The following is a 7,765-nucleotide window of genomic DNA, read 5'->3' as shown; positions in this document are numbered from 1 at the left end:
AGAAGAAGAAGAAGAAGAAGAAGAAGAAGAAGAAGAAGAAGAAGAAGAAGAAGAAGAAGAAGAAGAAGAAGAAGAAGAAGAAGTTGTTGTTCAAGGTCTCCCTCAGCTACACAGTAAGTTCAAGGCTAAACTAAAATATATGAGAGCCTGTTCTTCTAAAAATGTGGAAGGCAGAGGGAAACAGGAAATGGCTTAGCAGGAAAAGGCTCTTGCTGACATATGTGTGTGTGAGTGTGTGTGTGTGTGTGTGTGTGTGTGTGTGTGTGTGTGTGTGTGTGTGCCTTATGGAAACTATGAAAGCTTGGGAGTGGTGGCACACACCTGTAAGGCAATTGGATCTCTATCATTTTAAAGCCATCCTGGTCTACATAGTGAGTTCCAGGTTAGCTAGGGCTACCTAATAAAACCCTGACTCAAAAAGACAAAAAAAAAAAAAAAAGCTTATGGAAACTCACTGGTATGTAAGCTATTTTTTCTCAACTTTAAGAGGAGTTTGAAGACAGGTATTCTCCAGCACCATGTTTACCTAGCCACATGGGTGGACAGTGCTTCCCCTAGAAGTCATGAGCTACTGACAATCTCAATACCAAGTATAGGATATGTCCCTGTGGTTACTGATCAGGGAAGCTTCAGAGCCCCCCTAAAACAGCACAGACTATTGCCATTGCTCTTATCTCCCTACCCCAGCTAGTTGTTAAGATGCTATCAATGAAGATACTATACACTAGTTCAAACATAGAGAAACCTATTGGAACATGTAGTTGTTTGAACAATAATGGCCCCATAAGCTCATATGGAGTGGCATTATTAGGAAGTGTGGCCTTGTTGGAGTAGATATGACCTTGTTGGAGGAAGTTGTATCACCAGAAAGTAGACTCTGAGGTCTCAGAAGCTCAGGCCAGGTCTAGTTGTTCACTGTCACTTCCTGCTGCCTGCAGATCAACGTGTAGAACTCTCAGCTCCTCCTGCACCATGCCTGCCTGGATGCTGCCATGCTTCCCACCATGACGATAATAGACTGAACCCTGAAACTATAAGCCAGCCCCCAATTAAATGTTGTCTTTCATTTAAAATTGCCTTGGTCATATTGTCTCTTTACAGCAATAGAAACCCTAACTAAGACAGAAGTGATCTAGAAGTTTCTTCCCTATTAGCTAGCTTTCAGAGTGACAGGGCGTGCTATACAGGCCACTGAGAAAGAAAAGGCACCAATGGTCTTACTCATCATAGGATCATTCATGCTATGATAATCAACTGCCTAACAAGATGTACCCTACTGGCATGACAGATATAGAAGTAACCAGTCAGTTGCTAATTGGGCTCAAGCCCTTGTCCACAGGAGGAATTTAGACTCAGTATTGTATACCTAGTCAAAAGCCCATGTCTAGGAAAGTTATAAGCCCTGGAGTAGAAGCAGGGGGAACTACTATTTTTGCTAAATTGGCATATTTAACTACCTTCAAAATATTTATGTTCACAGTCATAGATTAGCGCTGATCTCAGCCTTACTCAGAAAAACTTCACTTTTCATTGGTGAGCAAACTTGTAATCAGAGAAAGAGCTAATAATAAATCTCCCAGCCCTAACTGGGACATTTACATCAATTATAACTCTTCCTTTCCCCTCACCAAAGCTCAGAAACCATAAAGGAAGGGAATAAACAATGTAAGAGCAGGAGGAGAACCAGAAGTACTGTGGAATGCTGTCTTCCAGACATGACATGGCTTTTGCACTCCTGAACTCACAACTATGATTACCTGCAGAACATCAAGCCAGTCAACATTCCAGCATGGATGCAAGAGGAGCTCATGAGGCTTCACCCCAGCCGTGGATCTTTTTACAATGACTGCTGGAGGAGGAAGAGTCCTATTTCTTCAGGGCAGGTGGCTGCTGGTTAGCTGCCCATGCTACTGTAGATAATCCCCCATCCATGAGCATACAAGCAGCACTAATTAGACTAAGTGGCTTATTTAGAAGAGGAAGAGGAGGAGATGAGAATATGAGGAGGAAGGGGAAGGAGGAGGGGAGGACGAGGACATGACATAGGAGGGGAAAGTATGGAAGGATCTGAGGGAATAAAGTAGGTGATTTGAGATGGATATGATAAAAATACAGTGTACACATATATGAAGAAATAAAATGAAGATTGTATAGAATATTCTAAAAATAAATAAATAAAATATTTTAAAATAAAGAAGATTGCTGGTTGAGTTGCTGACTTGATCCTGCAGTATCAAATACTCAGCCAAGATTGGCTGAGCGCAGTGACACATACATTTTAATCTCAGCACTTGGGAGGTAGAGGCAGATAAATCTCTGTGAGTTCCAGGCCAGTCTGATCTATAGGTAGTGAGTTCCAGGACAGCCAGTGATATATAAGTGAGATCCTGTCTCAGAGAGAGAGAGAGACAGAGAGAGAGAGAGAGAGAGAGAGAGAGAGAGAGAGAGAGATTGATTTAATTCCTTATGTAAGACTAAACAAGCATGTTACCCTTGGCTATCCCCCAGAGGTGGAAGGTAAATCCCTATTGCTGAAGACATCAAACACTTCAGAAACAGAGACTGGAACTAATCTAAATGTCCCCTCCTTGAGGACTGGCTTTCCTGGTACCAGAAGGCACCATACAACCTTCCAAAGGAGGGAGGCAACCAACAATCCTACACAGCTATGATGAAAGGAGGGAGGTAGCCAACAATCTCACCCAGCTATAATGCCTATGAGCCACATCAATGACCAGCATGGCATGATAACTCACGGGTGCAGTAGTGGCACACATACCTTGGTGGGAATCGACAACTCTCTAATTGGACTTAAGACCTGTTCAACAAGAAGGAAATCATGCTTGACACTAGAAACCTAGCTAACTATTCAATGGTAGTGAAATCATGGTTATTGGTGGAAAATCTATAACCACTAACTTACTAAGCCAGCATAATCCCTAAAACAACCTATAAACATTTGTCCATATACCCACAAATAAGTGTAGTCTTCATCCCTCATCAAGAAAACTTCTCTTTGCAACAGACACAGCAGAAAACTACAGTCAAACAAAATGCAGAGTTGCAGAGCTCAGTCCTGATGGAAAAAGCTACAAAGGCCCCCTGCATCTAAAACTCAGAGAAAATTGCAGAAGAGGGGAGTGGAAGATTGTAAGAGCCAGAGGATCAGGGAGTTTGCTGTGAGATTGTGTCTCCTAGTAACATCAGAAGCTATATCTGTAAAGTCATGACCTCCCAAACAAGAGCTGAACAGATTTGACACAATACACATGCCAAACTGGATGGGGATAATCCCACTAGGTCTCATCCCTACACAAAGAACTGAAGGCAATTGAGGAAAGCTGGGAGCAGGTGGTCCTCCCCGGGGAAGAGCACACCAATTGGTTGCCCAGTGCCAAACGGTCAGCCCTGAAATCATGCGTACAAGTAACATTATATGGCTTCAATAGGTTATACTTAGGAATATATATGTATAAGCAAATACATACATACATACATACATGCAATAACCATTAATGGAAAAAAAGAGGCCAAGAATTTGAAGGAAAGTGGAGAGGAGAATATGGAAGAGATGAAGGGAGGAAAGGGAAGGGAGAAATGTGATTAAATTACAATGTCATAAGGAAACAAACATTTTTAAATAAAAAACTAAACAAGCACACCCATCTCATTAGTATTCAATTTTTCTTTCACGTTAATAAAATTATATACACGCCAAATATTATTTTAAAATAAATATCTTTACAATTTATTATCAGCAAATGTTTGACTTTATATCTATCTGCACAGGGTCTTTTATAAATTCCTCAGGCAAAAATAGCTGAAAAAGAAAAAAGTTAAAGAAGCCCTGGTCTAATTTAATCCTCTCACCCATGCTTACAACAAGAACTGTGTCCGTGATGAGCAGATCTGGAAACAAAAGCCCGTGGATTGAGAGTAGACCTGGACTTGAACTCACACTGGCCAGGCTGTAGAGCACCACCCCTCAATCACGCTTGCTCTGCAGCTTTGCCCAAGTTCCTGCCGCTTCCTGGATTCTCTTCCTAGCCCAGATGGTAAGGCTAACGTTGGCCCTTCCTCCACATCTCTCTCTTGCTCGTTTCTCTCTGGTCTCTTTTTCTCTCCCTCTTTCTCATCAGCCCACAGTTTAGACAGCTCCAAAAAGTCAGAGGGCCAGAATGTATACTAAACCAGCTCCCAACCCCTGCCCCAGGTCTCTTGGAGTCTCCACTGTTCCTGTTTCCACACTGTAAGCCACAATGTGGGATCATCTCTGCCTGGCGGGTAGAACTCCAAGCTGTCCTATCACCACAACAACCACAGTCTTCACTGGGTACATATCACATGCTGCTGGGCTTTCCTTGGAACCTCATCCACCTGAGCTCTGTGCCTGTGACTACTGCCTCACGCCAGCCTGTCCTGGGAAAGCATCCTCCTCGAGGCTGGATCTTCTTGGATGCTCTAGTTCTGCAGTCATTACAGAGTTGTGATTCTGCCATTCACTTGCTCAGAAGCCTTCTGGGTCTTTCTGTCAACCTTTACATGATTTAAGCCCTTAAGCATGTCGCATATAATCATAAATTATAACAAATACTGTGAACCAAGACTGAAGAGGTCCTTCAGCAGTGTTCACCTGGCACATCTGGGGCCCTGGATTCAGTCCCCAATACTGCAGGACAAGTGCTGTGAATGAAACATATAAGTGCAACGCCAATCACAGGTGCTTGCATCCACCAGGTGCCATGGTCCAGAAAGGATATGCTAATGTTTGTGGAGTCTCTTGCATTGGAAGTGGAACACATGAACATACCAGGCAGTGGCCCAGAGATAAGTGTTCTAGGTATAAAGGGGTCAAGGAGAGTCACTGTGGAGGCCATGGATGGCAATGGAGGGAATAGCAGATATGGGACTGAAGGTCAACAGGACCAACACAGAACCTTGTGGACATCATGAAGAGCTCAGATTCTATTCTAAATCCAGACTGACGGGACTGGAGGCTTTTAAATAATGGAGTGACATAATCTGATTTAGAACTCCAGGAAACATGACAGAGCTGGGTGTGGGGGCACACACCTGTAATCCCAGCATCTGGGAGGCAGAGGCGGGAGGATCAGATGTGCAAAGCCACCCTTGGTTACACGGCAAGTTCAAGGTCAGCGTGAGCTGCAAGAGACCCAAGAAAAAAGACCTTCAAGGATGCAACAGTCAGAATAAAATATCATAAAAATTAAACGGGGAAAAATACAGTTGATGCTGCTCAGTGATAATGTGCTTAGATACACAAAGCACTGGGTTTGACACCATTACCACCAAAAAGAATTAATATTCAGGTAGACCCGTGCATACCTATAATTCCTGCACTCAGAAGGCAAAGGCAGAAAAATGGAGAATTTCAGGCTAGCCTGGCTACATATAGAAAAGAGTTTGAGGCCAAACTAGAATACAGAGAAAATGTTGTCATGAAGAAAAGAAAAAAGAGAGAGAGAAGAAAGGGAGGAGGAGAATGAAGGATCAAGGGAGGGAGGAGGGAGGAAAGAAAGAAATTAACAACTTCTAGCCCAGATGATGGCTCACACTTCAGATCCCAGCTCTCAGAAGCCTGAAGCAGGAGTGATAGTTTCAGGTCAGCCTGGGCTACCCAGTTCCCTTGACCTGTCTCAAAAAAAAAAAAAAAATCAAATGATATATAACTTATGTTCCTGAAAACAAATGATAAGAGTAATAATCTAAAATAAATTCTTCACTATCCATATTTAATGAGTACATCATAGTCCACACATACAAAAAAAAAAATCCAAATTCTTATGATAAGCAAAAAAGCTAGGCTCTAGAAAAGTAACTCCATAGTTAAGAGCAGGTACTGCTCTTGCAGGGAACATGAGTTCAGTTCCCAGCACCCACAGCAGGCACATTGCAACCACCTGTAACGCTGCTCCAGGGGACCCAGTGCCCTCTTCTGGCCTCCAAGGGCCACTCCCACACGAATACCAACACACAGTCACACATTCATATCCATGGTGAATAATAGAGTCTTTAAAGTAAAGAAAAGAAAAAATAAAAACTTACCTGGCAAGGAGAAATCATTATCAGGAAGGTGGTTTTCCAGGATGAGGCTCATCCTGTGCTGACCCTGCAACTTCCCTAAAGGTGAGGAAATTCAGCTGCATAATTGTGTTGTAGGGGACGGCGTGAGCACTCTCCCCTGTAATAAAAGGGAGAAGATAGATTGCCATTTCCATGTGGTTAAAGCATAACAGTAATACCTTTCTTAGTCTGTCGCTAAACTCAGATGAAAGTAAATTATTCCAGGTCCACATCAAAGGGGAGCTATAAAGCTCAATTGTATGAGAGGTAAACACTACAGCTGTTCTTGGGGAGACATGGGTTTAGCTTTGGAGGACAGAAGGCTGCAGTTAGGTCTACAAGCAGCTGGGAAATGAAAAACCCCTTACATGATACAACAATCTCCAAACCCTTCAGCTGTCCTTCGGGAAGTGTGTTTCTAGCTTTGCAGGACAGAGGGCTTCAGTTACGTTTGCAAGCAGCTGAAAAATGGAAAGCCCCCTCCATGATACAAGAATCCCCAAACCCTTCAGCTGTCCTTGGGGATGGGTGGCTCTAGCTCTGGGGGACAGAGGGCTTCAGTTATGTTTGCAAGCAGCTGGGAAATGGAAAGCCCCCTCCGTGATACAAGAGTCCTTGTCCCTATGAGAGACACTGAGCTAAAAGAAATCAATGGCAAGGAAGTCTGTAGACTTGCTTGCATTCTAACTGGGAGAAAGATAGCTTTCCTAGAGAACGTTTAGTATCGACCCACCTCTTAAGGTACTTTGAGTTTTGCTTGCAAGGCTGGTGTAGTTCAGACAAGCCAAGAACCCAGTGTAGAAGGTGGCTGGTGATGTGACTCAGTGATAGGGTGCTCCCCTGGCATGCCCTAGGTTTAACCTAGAGAGACAGAAAGAGACAAAGGGGAAGATACAAAGACAGAGAGACAGGGAAACATGGAGAGAGAAAGAGAGACAAAGACGCTGGCAGAAAGAGAGACAGGGAGAATACAAGGATTTTGAGCTTAGTATGGTCATGTGCTCATGTCATGGGTCAGTGCCCAGTACTTAGGAGGCAAAGGCAGGAGGACCAAGAGTTCAAATCCAGCCTCAGCTACATAGAAAGTTTGAGGCCAGGCCCCAGCTATATGAGACACTATCTTACAATTTTTAAATACTAAAGTTAATTGTATTAAGTGGAGCCAAACTGGTAATGGCCTTGGGCATTTTAAACCAGACTAACCAGTTTTCCCTAAAAGCTGAGACTGAGAGTTTCTTAATTATCTAAAATCTATGTCTCTACAAAGAAAACATACCTCACTGGCCAGGACCAAAGACCATAGAGAAATCAACCAGCCACAGAAACCTACCTGAGGAAGATTTTTTTTAAAATAAAAATAAAAAAAGAGGTTAGGGGATTGATCAGTGGTTCAAAACCCTTGCTTCTTTTGCAGAGACCCAGCACCCACAGAGCAGCTGAGGACTGTCTGTAATTCTAATTCCAGGGGATCTGATACCCCATTTCTGCTCTCCAGAGGCACCAGGCATCCTCTTGGTGCACAGACATTCACGCAGACAAAGCACCCATACATATAAATAAGTAAGAAAGACAAGCATTGAAGCTAACAAGGCAAGGTGGCGCAGGACTGTAATCTGAGCACTTGGTGACATCCTGGAATTATCTGCTCAGCTTTCAGTTCAGAAGCAGCCTGGGAGAGGGC

The 7,765-nt window shown here is 43.3% G+C and overlaps 1 protein-coding gene and 1 pseudogene across 1 annotated transcript in view; one reads left to right on the top strand and one right to left on the bottom strand.

Moving 5' to 3' along the window:
• Window positions 1-6,111, bottom strand: part of S100a3 (S100 calcium binding protein A3) — a 46,241-nt gene extending 40,130 nt beyond the window's left edge. The window contains exon 1 of the mRNA XM_029474871.1: window positions 6,067-6,111. The gene's annotated coding sequence lies outside the window, so the exon portion shown is untranslated. The remainder of the gene's footprint in view (window positions 1-6,066) is intronic.
• Window positions 6,059-6,205, top strand: LOC115030785 (annotated as a pseudogene).
• The last annotated feature ends 1,560 nt before the right edge of the window (window positions 6,206-7,765 follow it).

Source organism: Mus caroli, chromosome 3, assembly GCF_900094665.2.
Source record: "Mus caroli chromosome 3, CAROLI_EIJ_v1.1, whole genome shotgun sequence".
Taxonomy (NCBI): domain Eukaryota; kingdom Metazoa; phylum Chordata; class Mammalia; order Rodentia; family Muridae; genus Mus; species Mus caroli.
This window is presented reverse-complemented; position numbering and strand designations above follow the sequence as displayed.